Below are 16,778 nucleotides of genomic sequence, written 5' to 3' on the forward strand. Positions count from 1 at the left end.
TTTATTTTATTTTATTTTATTTTATTTTATTTTATTTTATTTTATTTTATTTTATTTTTGAGACGGAGTCTTGCTCTGTCGCCCAGGCTGGAGTGCAGTGGCCGGGTCTCAGCTCACTGCAACCTCTGCCTCCCGGGTTCACGCCATTCTCCCGCCTCAGCCTCCTAAGTAGCTGGGACCACAGGCGCCCGCCAGCTCGCCTGGCTAATATTTTGTATTTTCAGTAGAGACGGGGTTTCACTGTGTTAGCCAGGATGGTCTCGATCTCCTGACCTCGTGATCTGCCCGTCTCGGCCTCCCAAAGTGCTGGGATTACAGGCTTGAGCCACCGCACCCGGCCTTTAATGACATTTTAAAAGATTAGAGTATGAAAAAAAGACTTTCCTGAATTATAGATATTATTTTGGGCAATGAAATTGACTATTATTCTAATATTAATAACTTTATTTGATATAGAAAGCTGATGAAACTATTTATATTTCACTTAACATTGGAAAAGTGAGGGGAAAAAATCCTTAGAGTTAGGCTTCTAATTTTATCAAAAAGCATGCCCTTTCCCATATCTTCAGTTTTTTCACTATGTACATATTTGATAGATAAAACCATCAATATAATATAGAAAGTATAGTGTCTTTTATAATCTCTTCTTGTAAGTTACAGAACATCACTTCTGCCATATTCTGTTAGTCAAACAGACCAACCAGGTACAATATTGCTGGAGACTGTGTAAGGGTACCAGGTGGTGCAGATCATTGGTGGTCATCTTAAAGTCTGGCTACCACACTCTTTTTTTTTTTTTTTTTTGAGACGGAGTCTCACTCTGTCGCCCAGGCTGGAGTGCAGTGGCCGGATCTCAGCTCACTGCAAGCTCCGCCTCCTGGGTTTACGCCATTCTCCTGCCTCAGCCTCCCGAGTAGCTGGGACTACAGGCGCCCGCCATGTCGCCCGGCTAGTTTTTTTAAATATTTTTTAGTAGAGACGGGGGTTTCACCGTGTTAGCCAGGATGGTCTCCATCTCCTGACCTCGTGATCCGCCCGTCTCGGCCTCCCAAAGTGCTGGGATTACAGGCTTGAGCCACCGCGCCCAGCCCCACACTCATTTCTTTTACTCACAAACTGAGTGATTTGCTTATTCATTCATTTATTCAATACTTATTGACCAACCACAGATTTTAAAAACAGACTGACTGGGCGCAGTGGCTCACGCCTGTAATCCCAACACTTTGGAAGGCTGAGGTGGGCTGATCACCTGAGGTCAGGAGTTGGAGACCAGCCTGGCCAACGAGGAGAAACCCCGTCTCTACTAAAAATACAAAAATTAGCCAGGTGTAGTAACTAACATCTGTAATCCCAGCTTCTTGGGAGGTTGAGGCAGGAGAATCGCTTGAACCTGGGAAGTGGAGGTTGCAGTGAGCTGAAATTGCCCCACTGCACTCCAGCTTGAGCGACAGAGCAAGACTCTGTCTCAAAACAAATAAAATAGGACTTAATGAAGTGAGGTCAACAGTAGCCCATATAGAGTTTAAAGATAAATATATCATCTCATCTAGACTTCACCTCTGCCTTTGAATATGTATATGGAAATAATACATTGAATGGTTAATCCATGCAAATAAAAATAATCCTTTATTAAGTTTTCTTAAGATTGTACAAAATAACATGTGCTTGACCAGGCATGGTGGCTCACATCTGTAATCCCAACACTCTGGGAGGCCGAGGTGGGCAGATCACTCAAGGTCAGGAGTTTAAGACAAGCCTGGCCAACATGGTGAAGCTCTGTCTCTACTAAAACCACAAAAATTACCTGGGCATGGTGGCACATGCCTGTGGTCCCAGCTACCTGGGAGGCTGAGGTGGGAGAATCATTTGAACCTGGGAGGCAGAGGATGCAGTAGGCCAAGATCGCACGCACCACTGCACTCCAGCCTGGGCAGCAGAGTGAGACCCTGTCTCAAAAAACAAACAAAAAACAAAATAACATGTGCTTGCCCCAACACTTAAAGCCATGCTAAACAATTTTTTTTTTTTTTTTTTTTTTTTGAGATAGAGTCTCGCTCTGTCGGCCGGGCTGGAGTGCAGTGGCCGGATCTCAGCTCACTGCAAGCTCCGCCTCCCGGGTTTACGCCATTCTCCTGCCTCAGCCTCCCAAGCAGCTGGGACTACAGGCGCCCGCCACCTCGCCCGGCTAGTTTTTTTTGTATTTTTTAGTAGAGACGGGGGTTTCACCGTGTTAGCCAGGATGGTCTCGATCTCCTGACCTCGTGATCCGCCCGTCTCGGCCTCCCAAAGTGCTGGGATTACAGGCTTGAGCCACCGCACCCGGACATGCTAAACAATTTAAAGAAAATAATAATCTTTTCTCTGCCCATCTCACCTCAGTAACCAATGTTAACCACTCCCATAGTTATGGAAATACGTAAACATATATATAAGGGTAATGGTGTCTTCACAAAACTAAGATCATTCTAATAAAAATATTCTGCAACTTCCTCTACTTATTTAGTAGTGCCTCATGGTTGTATCTTAAGTTAAAAGATATAGCTCTTACTTTAATAACTGTATAATATTCTATAGTATGCATGTATCTTAATTCAACCATTTTCCTTTTGAGGGATGATATAATTATTTTCTTTTTTTGGTCACTACAAATAATATGAAAATAAATATTTTTCAACATATATCCTTCCACACTGGTGCGTTTGTTGCTAGAGGATTAATTGACAAATACGAGCTGATAGGGTCACAATGTGTATTTTAAATTCTAATAGCCATTGTCAGATTACTATTTGCAAAAGGATAGAAGCAGTTCATTTAAGAGTAAATCATTCTCCTTTACATCCAGCTAGCATTGAATGCTGTCGTTAGTTGGGTAAAAAAAGGAAAAAAAAAAACCAAACTACCTCATTATTACTGTGATTTACATTTTACTAGTGAAGGTAAGGATCTTTTTTTTTTTTTTTTTTTTCTTTTTCCTTTCTGTGGACATAGGGTCTTACTGTGTTACCCAGACTGGTCTCAAACCCCTAGATCAAGCTATCCTCCTTTCTCAGCCTCCCAAAGGGCTGAAATTACAGGTGTGAGTCACTGCACTCAGCCAGTAAGCGTCTCTCTTTTTTAAAAAAATAATTTCAGGCCAGGTGCAGTGGCACACGCCTGTAATCCCAGCATTTTGGGAGGCCAAGGTGGGTGGATCACCTGAGGTCAGGAGTTCGAGACTAGCCTGGCCAAGATTTCAAAACCCTGTCTCTACCAAAAATACAAAAATTAGCCGGGCGTGATGGTAGGCACCTGCAATCCAAGCTACTCGGGAGGCTGAGGCAGGAGAAGGGCTTGAACCCAGGAGGTGGAGGTTGCAGTGAGCCGAGATCACCCTATTGCACTCCAGCCTGGGTGACAAGAGTGACACTCTTTCTCAAATAATAATAATAATAATTTTAACTTTTATTATAGATTAAGGGGTACATGTGCAAGTTTGTTACATGGGCGTAATGCACGATCCTGAGGTTTGGGATACGTCACTAGGTAATGAGCTTAGTACCCAATAGGTGATTTTCCATCCCGTGCCCCCTTTCTCCCATGTCTGGTAGTTCCTGGCATCTATTGTCCCCCCCTTTATGTTTATGTGTATTCAATGTTTAGCTCCCACTTATAAGTGAGAACATGTAATATTTGGCTTTCTGTTCTTGTGTTAATTTGCTTAGGATAATGGCTGCCAGCTCCATCCATGTTGCTGCAAAGGATGTGATCTCATTCTTTTCAATGGCTGGTAAGCACCTTTATATATGCCTGTTGACCACTTGGCTTTTCCTTTCTACAGATTGCCTCCTTCTTCCCATAATTTGGATCTTAGGTGCAGAAGATTATCAATCAAATCAAATATGATTATCTAATCAAATTAAATTTCTTTTTTCTTTTTTGTTTTTTTTTTGAGACAGAGTCTCGCTCTGTCGCCCAGGCTGGAGTGCAGTGGCCGGATATTGGCTCACTGCAAGCTCCGCCTCCCGGGTTTACACCATTCTCCTGCCTCAGCCTCCTGAGTAGCTGGGACTACAGGCGCCCGCCACCTCGCCCGGCTAGTTTTTTGTATTTTTTAGTAGAGACGGGGTTTCACCGTGTTAGCCAGGATGGTCTCGATCTCCTGACCTCATGATCCGCCTGTCTCGGCCTCCCAAAGTGCTGGGATTACAGGCTTGAGCCACCGCGCCCGGCCCTCAAATTTCTTCAATAATGCCTTATCATTGGGGACATAATGGTCCATCTCTTATTTAATTTTATTGTTTTGGTTCCATTCCCCACTTGCATTCCTTATGCCCATAGGTAGTCACTTAAATGTGTTTATGTCTATCAGTTTGTTTATGTGATTAAAAAATCATTATTGGGATATTTACATGCCATAAAATTCACTCATTTAAAGTTTACAATTCAATGATTTTTAGTAAGTTAATAAAGTTGTGCAAATGCCACCACAATCCAGGTTTAGAAAATTTCCATCACCCAAAAAAGTTTTTTTTTTTTTTTTTGCTTCTGAACAGTTAATGCCCTCTTCTATCACTAGTGCCAGGCAACCACCAATCTGCTTTCTGTGTATATGCATTTTCCTTTTTTGGACATTTCATAGAAATAAATTCAATATGCAGTCTTTTGCGTCTAGTTTTTAAAATTAGCATTGTTTTTGAGGTCCATCCATGTTGTAGCATTCATTAGTACTGTGTTTTTTTTTTTTTTTTTTTTATTTAATGGTATTCTATTGTGTGGATATTGTGTGCCACATTAAAAAAAAATATTTTATTTTTTGAAGCAATTTTAGGGTTACAGAAAAATTGAGTATAAAGTACAGAGATCCCATAAACTTCCTTCCCCATCTTCACAGTAACAAACTTGCATTAGTGTGATAAATTTGTTACAATGAGTTAATATTAATACATTATTATTATTGTTATCATTATTATTATTTTTTTATTATTTTGAGGCAGAGTTTCGCTTTTGTTGCCTAGGCCCAGCTAATTTTTGTATTTTTAGTAGAGATGTGGTTTCACCATGTTGGCCAGGCTGGTCTTGAACTCCTGACCTCAGGTGATCTGCCTGCCTCAGACTCCCAAAGTGCTGGGATTACAGGCGTGAGCCACCGTGTCCAACCAATTTTATTAATTTTTCGAAATAACCAGTTCTTTGTTTCATTGGTTTTTCTCTCTTTTTTTTTTTTTTTTTTTTTGAGACGGAGTCTGGCTCTGTCGCCCAGGCTGGAGTGCAGTGGCCGGATCTCAGCTCACTGCAAGCTCCGCCTCCCGGGTTTACACCATTCTCCTGCCTCAGCCTCCGGAGTAGCTGGGACTACAGGCGCCCGCCACCTCACCCGGCTAGTTTTTTGTATTTTTAGTAGAGACGGGGTTTCACCATGTTAGCCAGGATGGTCTCGATCTGCTGACCTCGTGATCCGCCCATCTGGGCCTCCCAAAGTGCTGGGATTACAGGCTTGAGCCACCGCGCCGGGCCGGTTTTTCTCTTATTTTTTTCCTGTTTTCCATTTAATCAATTTTGTTCTTACTTTTATTATTTCCTTCCTTCTGCTTGCATTGGATTTATTTTGTTCTTATTTTCCTAGGTTCTTGATGTGGAAGCTAGGAAGATTATTGATTATTGATTTGAGATTTTCCCTCTTTTCTAATGCACACATTTAGTGCTTTAAATTTCCCTCTTGGCAGTGCTTTAGCTGTGTCCCTCAAATGTTGATATGTTTTATTTTCATTTTCATTCAGTTCCATGTATTTTTAAAATTTCCTTCGACCTATGTTTTATTTAAGAGTACTTGTTTCATTTCCATGTGATTGGAGATTTTCCTGTTATCTGTTATTGGTTTCTAGTTTGATTCCATTGTGGTCAGAGATCACATTCTATATGATTTCAATTCTTGTAAATATTTTGAGGTTTGTTTTAATGCTCAGGATATGGTCTATCTTACTATTTCTTCCATGGACCCTCAAAAGGTTGTGTAGTTTGCTCTTGTAGGATGGAATATTCTGCAAATGTCAACTAGATTTTGTTGATGCTAGTGTAGTTGAGTTTTTCTATATTCTTGCTGATTATCTATCTCATTCTATCAACTGAGAGAGGAGTTGAATCCTCCAACAATAGTGGATTTTTCTCTTTCTTTTTCTTTCTTTTCTCTTTTTCTCTTTCTCTCTTTCTTTTCTCCCTCTCTTTCTTTCTTTCTGTTTTTTTTTTGACAGAACCTCGCTGTCACCCAGGCTGGAGTGCAGTGGCCTGATCTCGGCTCACTGAAACTTCAGCCTCCCAGGTTCAAGTGATTCTCTTGCCTCACTCAGCCTCCCAAGTAGCTGGGACTACAGGTATGCACCACCACATCCAGCTGATTTTTGTATTTTTTATTAGAGATGGGTTTTCGCCATGTTGGCGGGGCTGCTTTCAGACTCCTGACCTCAGGTGATACACCCGCCTTGGCCTCCCAAAGTGCTGGGATTATAGGTGTGAGCTATCATGCCTGGCCTTTTTTCTTTCATTTCTATCAGGTTTTGCTTCACATATCTTATAACTTTGTTGTTTGGGGGCATTTGAGATTACTATGTCTTCTTGGTTGATTGACCCTTTTGTTATTACATAATGTCCTTCTCTGTGTCTGGTAATTTTATTTGCTCTGAAGTTTACTTTGTTTGACACTAATATAGCCACTCCTGCTTTCCTTTAATATTTGCATAATATATTTTTTCCATCCTCAAATTCCTTATATTATTATTTGAAGAGTTTCTTATAGATATCATATAGTTAATCATCTTTTAAATCCCCTCTGCTAACTCTGTCTTTTAACTGGCGTATTTATTTTTATTTATTTATTTTTTCTTTTTGAGATGAAGTCTCACTCTGTTGCCCAGGCTTGAGTATAGTGATTCTCACTTAGCTCACTGCAACCTCTGCCTCCCGCTCACTTGGTTCACTGCAACCTCTGCCTCCCGGGTTCAAGCGATTCTCCTGCCTCAGCCTCCCAAGTAGCTGGAATTGCAGGTCTGCATCACCACGCCTGGATAATTTTTTTGTATTTTTAGTAGAGACTGGCCAGGCTGGTCTTGGACTTTTGACTATATGGGAACAGACACACAACTCTCCCTCCCAAATAAGCACAACAAAGAGATACAGAAGCAGTCCAAGCCTCTGATAAACTTTCCCACCCTGAATCCTTAAAAACTCTTAGTCTGTAAGAGAATGTGCCTCTGACCTAACTTGGCCAGATGCCCTTCTCAGGTTTGTTTTCTCTAAAATAAACCTGTCTTGACTGGCAAGCCACCTTTCTTTTCTCTCCTCTTTCTTTAATTCCTTCACTGACATCGGTGATCTGCCTGCTTCAGCCTCCCAAAGTGCTAGGATTACAGGTGTGAGACACTGCACCCGGCCTAACTGGTATATCTAGACCATTTACATTTAATGTAATTATTGCTATATTAGGGCTTAAGTCTTCCTTTTCATTTAGTTTGTTTTCTCTGTTTTTTAAATTTCTGTTTTCTTTTTCCTAATTTCATGCTTGTTACTGAAACATTTTTTAGAATTCCATTTTGAATTATTTATAGTTTTTGATGATAAACATATATATTTGGTATAGCTTTTTTAGTGGTTGCTCTAGGTATTACATTTTTTATGTATGACTTAATACAGTGTATCGATGTCATTTTACCAGTTTGAGCAAAGTATAGAACTCTTAGCTTCCATTATGTCTCTACTTTTCCCTGTTTACATAATTATCGTAGCTATTTCCTCTTCATACATTTAGAACCACATAATACAGTGTCATAATTTTTGCTTTATCCATCAAACATAATTTAGAAAACTCAAGAGAAGAAGAAAAGCCTGTTGTATTTACCCACATTTTTGCTTATTATATTTTCTTTCTCCTGATGTTCCAAGATTCCTTCATTTTTAAAAATCATTTTCTTTCTCTTTGGAGAACTTCATTATTTAGTAAGTCTTTTTTTTTTTTTTAATTTTTTTTTTTTAGAGATGGGGTATTTCTGTCACCTAGGCTAGAGTGCAGTAGTGTGATCATAGCTCACTGCAGTCTTGAACTCTTGAGCTCAAGCAGTCCCCCTGCTCAGCCTACCAAATAGCTGGTACTACAGGCATGCACCACCACACCTGGCTAACTTTTTTTCTTTTTTTCTGAGACGGAGTCCCCCTCTTTCACCTAGGCTGGAATGCAATGGCGTGATCTCGGCTCACTGCAACCTCCACCTCCCAGGCTCAAGCAATTCTCTCACCTCTGCCTCCTGAATAGCTAGGACTATAGGCACACGCCACCACACCTGGCTCATTTTTGTATTTTTAGTAGAGACAGGGTATCACGATGTTGGCCAGGCTGGTCTCAAACTCCTGACCTCTAGTGATCCGCCTGCCTCAGCCTCCCAAAGTGGTAGGATTACAGGCATGAATCACCATCCCCAGTCTGTTGTAGGCTTTTAAAATGTAAAGCAAAATTGTTCTACCAGCAGTGAATCAAACAGTAGGTTTTGAAATGTCAAGAGGCCCAAACATAAATTTAAGTTAGAGTTTTGTAAAGTAATATAAGTTCTCCTTTGAATGCATTTTAATATATTAATAATTTTCTTTAGTATTGCTTAACCCACTGTAAGCCACTAGGGCTCCATAATGGTTTTGAAACCAACCCCTAAGTTAATATTCTTTCACTGTAATTTCAGCATCCTTAAGTCTTCTAAGCACAGCTGTAAGTTGAAATGATTTCAGAGAACTGTGAGTAAAAATCTAATATGATAAAATGACTCAATTTTGCAGGGAAGGATGTACTAATAATTGACAGAAAATGATCAGGAACATGGAAATAGGAGTAGGTCAGACAGATTGAATTGTTAAGTATTTTGAATGTACTATAAATAAGATATAAATGATATTTTGAAATCAATATGCCATTTTTGTTGTACCTAATAAGGACTTTTAAGGATACAGTCAAGAAGGAGAGATGCGACATTACTGTTTGACCCCACTAAAGCAAAGGAAAGTACTGTATGTAAAAGTTCTCTGGCTCAGTGGCTCACGCCTATAATCCCAGCACTTTGGGAGGCCAAGGTGGGCAGATCACGAGGTCAGGACTTCCAGACCAGCCAGGCCAACATGATGAAACCCTGTCTCTAATAAAAATACAAAAATTAGCTGGGCGTGGTGGTGGGCACCTGTAATTCCAGCTACTTGGGAGGCTGAGGCAGGAGAATTGCTTGAAACTGGAAGGCTGCAGTTGCAATGAGCCAAGATCGTACCACTGCACTCCAACCTGGGCAACAAGAGAGAAACTCCATCTAAAAAAAAAAGTTCTCCAGCATTTTTTGAAAAAGGCAAACTGCACTCATAAAATTTTACCTTTGGTAACAGAATCTTTATAGTTACATATTCAATGGAAAGAACAGATTTGATGACAATATTGAGCTTATGAATCAATCAAATTTGAAGCTGCTCTATACCCAGAATTGTTTTTGTTTTTGTTTTGTTTGTTTGTTTTTTGAGACGATGTCTTACTTTGTAGCCCAGGCTAGAATGCAGTGGCGTGATCTCAGCTCACTGCAACCTCCGCCTCCCAGGTTCAAGCCATTCTCCTGCCTCGACCTTCTGAGTAACTGGGATTACAGGTGCCTGCCACCATGCTCCACTAAGTTATGTATTTTTAGTAGAGATGAGATTTCTTTCTTTTTCTTTTTTTAAAAATTAATTAATTAATTAATTAATTAATTTTTGAGATGGAGTCTCTCTCTGTTGCCCAGGCTGGAGTACAATGGTGTGATCTTGGCTCACTGCGAGCTCCACCTCCCAGGTTCATGCCATTCTCCTGCCTCAGCCTCCTGAGTAGCTGGGACTACAGGTACCTGCCACCACACCTGGCTAATTTTTTGTATTTTTATTAGAGATGGGGTTTCACCATGTTAGCCAGGATGGTCTCGATCTCCTGACCTTGTGATCCGCCCGCCTTGGCCTCTCAAAGTGCTGGGACTACAGGCGTGAGCTACCATGCCCAGCTTATACCCCATCTTGTTAAGTGAGATGTTACATCTCCCTCTGTTTAGTTCACTTGATGCAAGATTCTCTACTTTTTTATTTTTTTTGAGATGGAGTTTCACTCTTGTTGCCCAGGCTTGCAGTGGCACAATCTTGGCTCATTGCAACCTCCGCCTCCCAGGTTCCAGCAATTCTCCTGCCTCAGCCTCCAGAGTAGTTGGGATTACAGGCGCCTGCCACCAATACAATAATGTTTTGTATTTTTAGTAGAGACAGGGTTTCACTATGTTGACCAGGCTGGTCTCAAACTCCTGACCTCAGGTGATCCACCTGCCTCGGCCTCCCAAAGTGCTGGGATTATAGGCATGAGCCACTGTGCCTGGCTTAAGATTCTCTATTACTTGAGAATAAAACAACCTGTTAAAATATTATACCATGGTGTGCTTGGCCTATGTAACATCAGCTTAGATAACATACTCCCTTAAGCAGTAAATGAGTATGAGTTACAGGGGCTCTCCTTGCGTTCTTTAGGGACTCTAGAAATGCCAGATAATTCCACTTTTGTGGTGATAGAAGAATCTGGCAATAATAGCTATCATTTACTGAACAACAACTGCACATCAAGCACTGTGTCATATGCTTTAGGTGTGCTATTTAATCCTTACCAAATACCCAGGTATTATTCCTCTTTTCCTTTTCTTTTCTTTCTTTTCTCTTCTCTTCTTTTTTCTTTTCTTTCTTTTTCAACAAATAAAGAAACTGAGGGGGCTGGGTATGGTGGTTCAGGTGTGTAGTCCCAGCATTTTGGGAAGCTGAGGTTGGAGGATCACTTAAGGTGAAGAATTTGAGGTTACAGTGAGCTATGCTAGTGCCACTGTACTCCAGCCTGGGTGACAGAGTAAGACTCTGTCTCTAAAAAATAAATAAAATAAATTTATATCTGTTCAAAAGATAAATGACCTTTTAAACAAACAACATGTAGTATAAAGTTTACTATATAAAATCATAAAAAATAATTAATAAAAAAAGCCAATGTGACCCAATTGATATTTATAGAGCACTCTAACAATAGCAGAATATACATTTTTAAAAGTACCTGTAGAACATTTATCAAAATAGGCCATACTATTTTTTTTTTCTTTTTTTTTTTTTTGAGACGGAGTCTCGCTCTGCCGCCCAGGCTGGAGTGCAATGGCGGGATCTCAGCTCACTGCAAACTCCGCCTCCAGGGTTTACGCCATTCTCTTGCCTCAGCTTCCCAAGTAGCTGGGACTACAGGCGCCCGCCACGTCGCCCGGCTAGTTTTTTGTATTTTTTAGTAGAGACGGGGTTTCACTGTGTTAGCCAGGATGGTCTCGATCTCCTGACCTCGTGATCCGCCCGTCTCGGCCTCCCAAAGTGCTGGGATTACAGGCTTGAGACACCGCGCCCGGCCAGGCCATACTATTTTTGTCAATAAATTTAAAATTGTTTCTGTCATAAAATATACTTTCTAACCACAGTATAATTAAATTAGAAATCAACAAAAAGGATATCTAGAAAATCTCCAAATATTTGGAAAATAAAACTTCTATATCACACATTAGTGTCAAAAAAAAAAAAGAGAGAAATTGGAAAGCGTTTTGAACTGTCTGAAAATTAAAACACAAGATAATAAAACTTGTGAGATGCAATAAAGCAGTGCTTAGAGGGAGTCTTACAGCACTAAATGCCTATATTAGAAAATAGGAGGCTCAGTGCAGTGGCTCATGCCTATAATCCTAGCACTTTGGGAGGCAGAGGCAGGTGATGGCTTGAGCTCAGGAGTTCAAGACCAACCTGGGCAACATGGTGAAACCCCCTCTCTACAAAAAATACAAAAATTAGCTGGGCAGGGTGGCATGCACCTGTGGTCCCAGTTCCTCGAGGCTGAGGTGGGAAGATGGCTTGAGCCTGGGAGATTGAGGCTGCACTGAGCCATGTTCATGCCACTGCACTCCAGTCTGTGTGACAAAGCAAGACCCCGTCTCAACAATAACAAGCAAACAAAAAACAAAATTAGAAAAAGAGTAAGTTAAACAGAATAAAATGAAAAAGGAAATAAGATTGGAGCAGAAACTTATGAAATAGAAAACAAAAATAGCAGCAAATCAATACAGCCTAAAGCTGGTTCTTTGAGAAGATCAATAAAATTAATAAACCCCTAGGCCGGGCCCGGTGGCTCACGCCTGTAATCCCAGCACTTTGGGAGGCCAAGGCAGGCAGATCACGAGGTCAGAAGATTGAGACTATCCTGGCTAACGTGGCGAAACACTGTCTCTACTAATAGTAAACTACAAAAAAATTAGCCAGGCGTGGTGGTGGGCGCCTGTAGTCCCAGCTACTCGGGAGGCTGAGGCAGGAGAATAGCGTGAACCTGGGAGGTGGAGACTGCGGTGAGCTGAGATCACACCACTGCACTCCAGCCTGGGTGACAGAGCGAGACTCTGTCTCAAAAACAAACAAATAAGACAAAACAAAACAAAAAAACAGGTTAAAAGCCTGGCGCAGTGGCTCATGCCTGTAATTCCAGCACTTTGGAAGACTGAGGCAGGTGGATCACGAGGTCAGGAGTTCTAGACCAGCCTGGCCAATATAGTGAAACCCAATCTCTACTAAAAATACAAAAAAAAAAAAAATTAGCTGGGCATGGTGGTGTGCGCCTGTAATCCCAGCTACTCAGGAGGCTGAGGTAGGAGGATTGCTTGAACCTGGGAGGCAGAGGTTGCAGTGAGCCCCAAGATTGTGCCACTGCACTCCAGCCTGGGTGACAGAGCGAGACTCCATCTCAAAATAAATAAATATATAAATAAAATAAAAATAATAAACCTCTAACTAGACTGAACAGAAAAAAAGTGAAAGGAAACACAAATTACAAACATCAAGAATGAAAGACATATCCTACAGATTCTACAGCTATTAAAATAATAATTAGAGAATATTATGAACAACTTTTTAACAAAACATTCAACAACATACATAAAAAGGACAAAACCCTCTGGAAAAAAAAATTACCAAAAATTGTACAAGAAGAGCTGACCTGAGTAGTCCTATATCTATTTTTAAAAATTGAATTTGGGCCGGGTGTGGTGCCTCAAGCCTGTAATCCCAGCACTTTGGGAGGCCAAGATGGGTGGATCAAGAGGTCAGGAGATCGAGACTATCCTGGCTAACACGGTGAAACCCCGTCTCTACTGAAAAATACAAAAAACTAGCCGGGCGAGGTGGCGGGCGCCTGTAGTCCCAGCTACTCGGGAGGCTGAGGCAGGAGAATGGCGTAAATCCAGGAGGCGGAGCTTGCAGTGAGCTGAGATCCAGCCACTGCAGTCCAGCCTGGGAGACAGAGCGAGACTCCGTCTCAAAAAAAAAAAAAAATTGAATTTGTAGTTTAAAACCTTCCTACAACGAAAACTCCAAGCCCAGGTGGCTTTGGTGGTGAATTATATCAAACGTTTAAGGAGAAATAACAGCAGTTCTGTACTACCTCCTTCAGAAAATGGAAGCCAATGGAATACTTCCCAACTCATCCTAGGATAACAGCATTACCCTGATACCAAAACCTGACAAAGACATTCTTAGAAAACTACAGATCGGTAGTTCTCAGGAACACAGGTGCAAAAATTCTCAAGGAATTTTAGCAAATTCAACCTAACAATATGTAAAAAGGACAATGCATTAAGACTAACTGGAGTTTATTTCATGCATGTAAGTCTTCATTTCAAAGCCCAATCAATATAAGTCACTACATTAACATAAAATTAAACCATATGATTACCCCCACAGATCCACCAAAAGTGTTGACAAAATCTAACGTCCATTCCTAATAAAAACTCAGCAAACTAGGTATAGGGTCCTTTGTCTTTTTCTGGGTTCCAAGTCCTTGAAACAAAATCCAACTGTGTCCAAATGCCATGAAGGTTTGTGTTGCTGCTGATGTCCGAGATAAACATTACTTTTAAGCTCAGGACGGAGCGGAGTAGCAGAAGCATTTGGATGAGAAAAAAGACAAATTAACTTGTTTAATTCTTCTTAAGAACCAAAATGCAGGTGTTTCTTGCACAATGTAGTTTCCCTTCCCTTCCCTCCCCTCCCTTCCCCTCCCCTCCCCCCCCTCCCTTCCCCCCCCCCCCTCCCCCTCCCCCCCCTCCCCCCCCCCCCCTCCCTTCCCCTCCCCTCCCCTCCCTCCCTTCCCCTCCCCTCTCCTCCCTTTCCTTCCCTTCCCTTTCTTTCCTTTTGAGACAGAGTTTCACTCTTGTTGCCCAGGCTGGAGTGTAATGGCGTGATCTCAGCTCACTGCAACCTCCACCTCCTGAGTTCAAGTGATTCTCCTACCTCAGCCACCCGAGTAGCTGGGATAGAAGGCACGTGCCACCACACCCAGCTAATTTTTGTATTTTTAGTAGAGACGGGATTTCACCATGTTGGTCAGGATGGTCTCAATCTCTTGACCTCATGATCCACCCGCCTTGGCCTCCCAAAATGCTGGGATTACAGGCGTGAGCCACCATGCCCGGTCTGTTTTTCTGTAGTCCCGTTTTCTTGCTTCACAGTTATTCAGGAGTTAGCACAGTATTACAATGGCTATGCATAGAAGCTGAGGAACATTTGGTAGTGTTAAATACCTCACATTGACTTAAATCTGTATATAGGTAGTTCTAGACATACTATGCTTCTTTACTGCATGAACCAGATGGACATTAAATGGTAGAATTATGACTAATTTGTATAAAGTATTTTATATAGTGTGTGTGTATGTGTGTGTGTGTGTGTGTGTGTGTATGTGTATATATATATATATATATATATATATATATATATATTTTTTTTTTTTTTTTTTTTTTTGAGACAGAGTCTTGCTCTGTCAACCAGGCTGGAGTGCAGTAGTGCGATCTTGGCTCACTGCAAGCTCCGCCTCCCGGGTTCATGCCATTCTCCTGCCTCAGCCTCCCGAGTAACTGAGATTACAGGCACCTGCCACCACGCCCGGCTAATTTTTTTGTATTTTTAGTAGAGATGGAGTCTCACCTTGTTAGTCAGGATGGTCTCGATCTTCTGACCTCAAGATTCGCCCAGCTCGGCCTCCCAAAGTGCTGGGATTACAGGCATGAGCCACTGCACCTGGCCTAGTATAATAATTTTTAAAATTAGCTTTAAATATTTTTGAGTTAAAATCTCAATATTTCTAAATTATGACTTGTATTTTGCCTATTATTTTTTATTTTATTATTATTATTATTTTTTTTTTTTTGGTGAGACAGTCTCTCTCTGTCGCCCAGGCTGGAGTGCAGTGGCACAATCTTGGCTCAGTGCAAGCTCTGTCTTCTGGGTTCATGCCATTCTCCTGCCTCAGCCTCCAGAGTAGCTGGGACTATGGGCGCCTGCCACCATGCGCAGCTAAGTTTTTGTATTTTTAGTAGAGATGGGGTTTCACTGTGTTAGCCAGGATGGTCTCGATTTCCTGACCTCGTAATCCACCCACCTCGGCCTCCCAAAGTGCTAGGATTACAGGTGTGAGCCACCACGCCTGGGCACCTATTAATTTTTATAAGCAGTTTGCTTTTAATATTTTAGAAGAAAATAGCTCTGAAAACATTTAAAACCAGTTTTAACTTTTTAAATTTTAATACTTTATTTATTTATTGTTTGTTTGTTTGTTTGATACAATGTCTCGCTCTGTTGCCCAGGCTAGAGTGCAGTGGAACAATCATAGCTCACTGTAGCCTCAAACTCCTGGGCTCAAGCCATCCTCCCACCTCAGCCTCCCAAGTAGCTAGGACTAGAGGCATGAGTCACAACACCCAGCTAATTTTTAAAAGATTTTTTTTTTCGTTTTGCAGAAACATGGTCTCACTATGTTGCCCAGGCTGATCTCAAACTCCTGACTTCAAGTGATCCTCTGCTTCAGCCTCCCAAAGTGTAGGGGATTACAGGCATCAGCTACTATGCCCAGCTTTTAATTTACTTTTGAATAAATATGTGAAATTAAATAATTCAAACTTAAAGCTGTTGGAACTTTATACTAAGCCTTGAGAGGAGTGTGACTGTGCAGCCTGAGTCACATGGCATGCAGCTGCAAATTTTGCCTTGTATTCCTGTAGATAATTAAGACCAAACAGCACGAAAGACCCCCTTAGATCATTACCCCTCCTTTAGAGTAATAGATTATTCTTTCTCGGAATTTAGCAATCTGTAACCAATCAAATTGCTGTGGCATATGTACTAGTCTTGTGTGAAAAGGGTCTTGCTCTGTCACCCAGACTGCAGGACAGTGGCAGTCATAGCTCACTGAAACCTCGAACCTGCTGGGCTTAGGTGATCCTCCCACCTCAGTCTTCTGAGTAGCTAGGACTACAGGCATGCACCACTGTGCCAGGCTAATTGTATTCTTTGTAGAGATGGAGTTTTACAATGTTGCTCAGCCTGTTTTTGAACTCCTGGGCTCACGCGGTCTGCAGGCCTCAGCCTTCCAAAGTGCTGGGATTACAGGTGTGAGTCATGCCACTGCGCCTGGCCAAAGGGAATATTTCAGAAGCTTGGTTTTGGCAGAGACGGGTAGTGGTTTTCTGTTGAACAGTTTAGAGGAGACTCTTGCCGATACTTTAAAATATGGGTTTTGCAATCAGACAGATGAACTTAAATCTGACAGGTTTTTTTTTTTTTTGCTATTAATCTTGAGCAAGTTGATTAATCTGCTTAGTCTCAATGTTCTCATCTGTACTTTTTAGAATAATCATGCCCCCATTTTCTATGATTATTGT

Source organism: Piliocolobus tephrosceles, chromosome 6 (genome assembly GCF_002776525.5).
Source record: "Piliocolobus tephrosceles isolate RC106 chromosome 6, ASM277652v3, whole genome shotgun sequence".
In the NCBI taxonomy this organism is placed as follows: Eukaryota; Metazoa; Chordata; class Mammalia; order Primates; family Cercopithecidae; genus Piliocolobus; species Piliocolobus tephrosceles.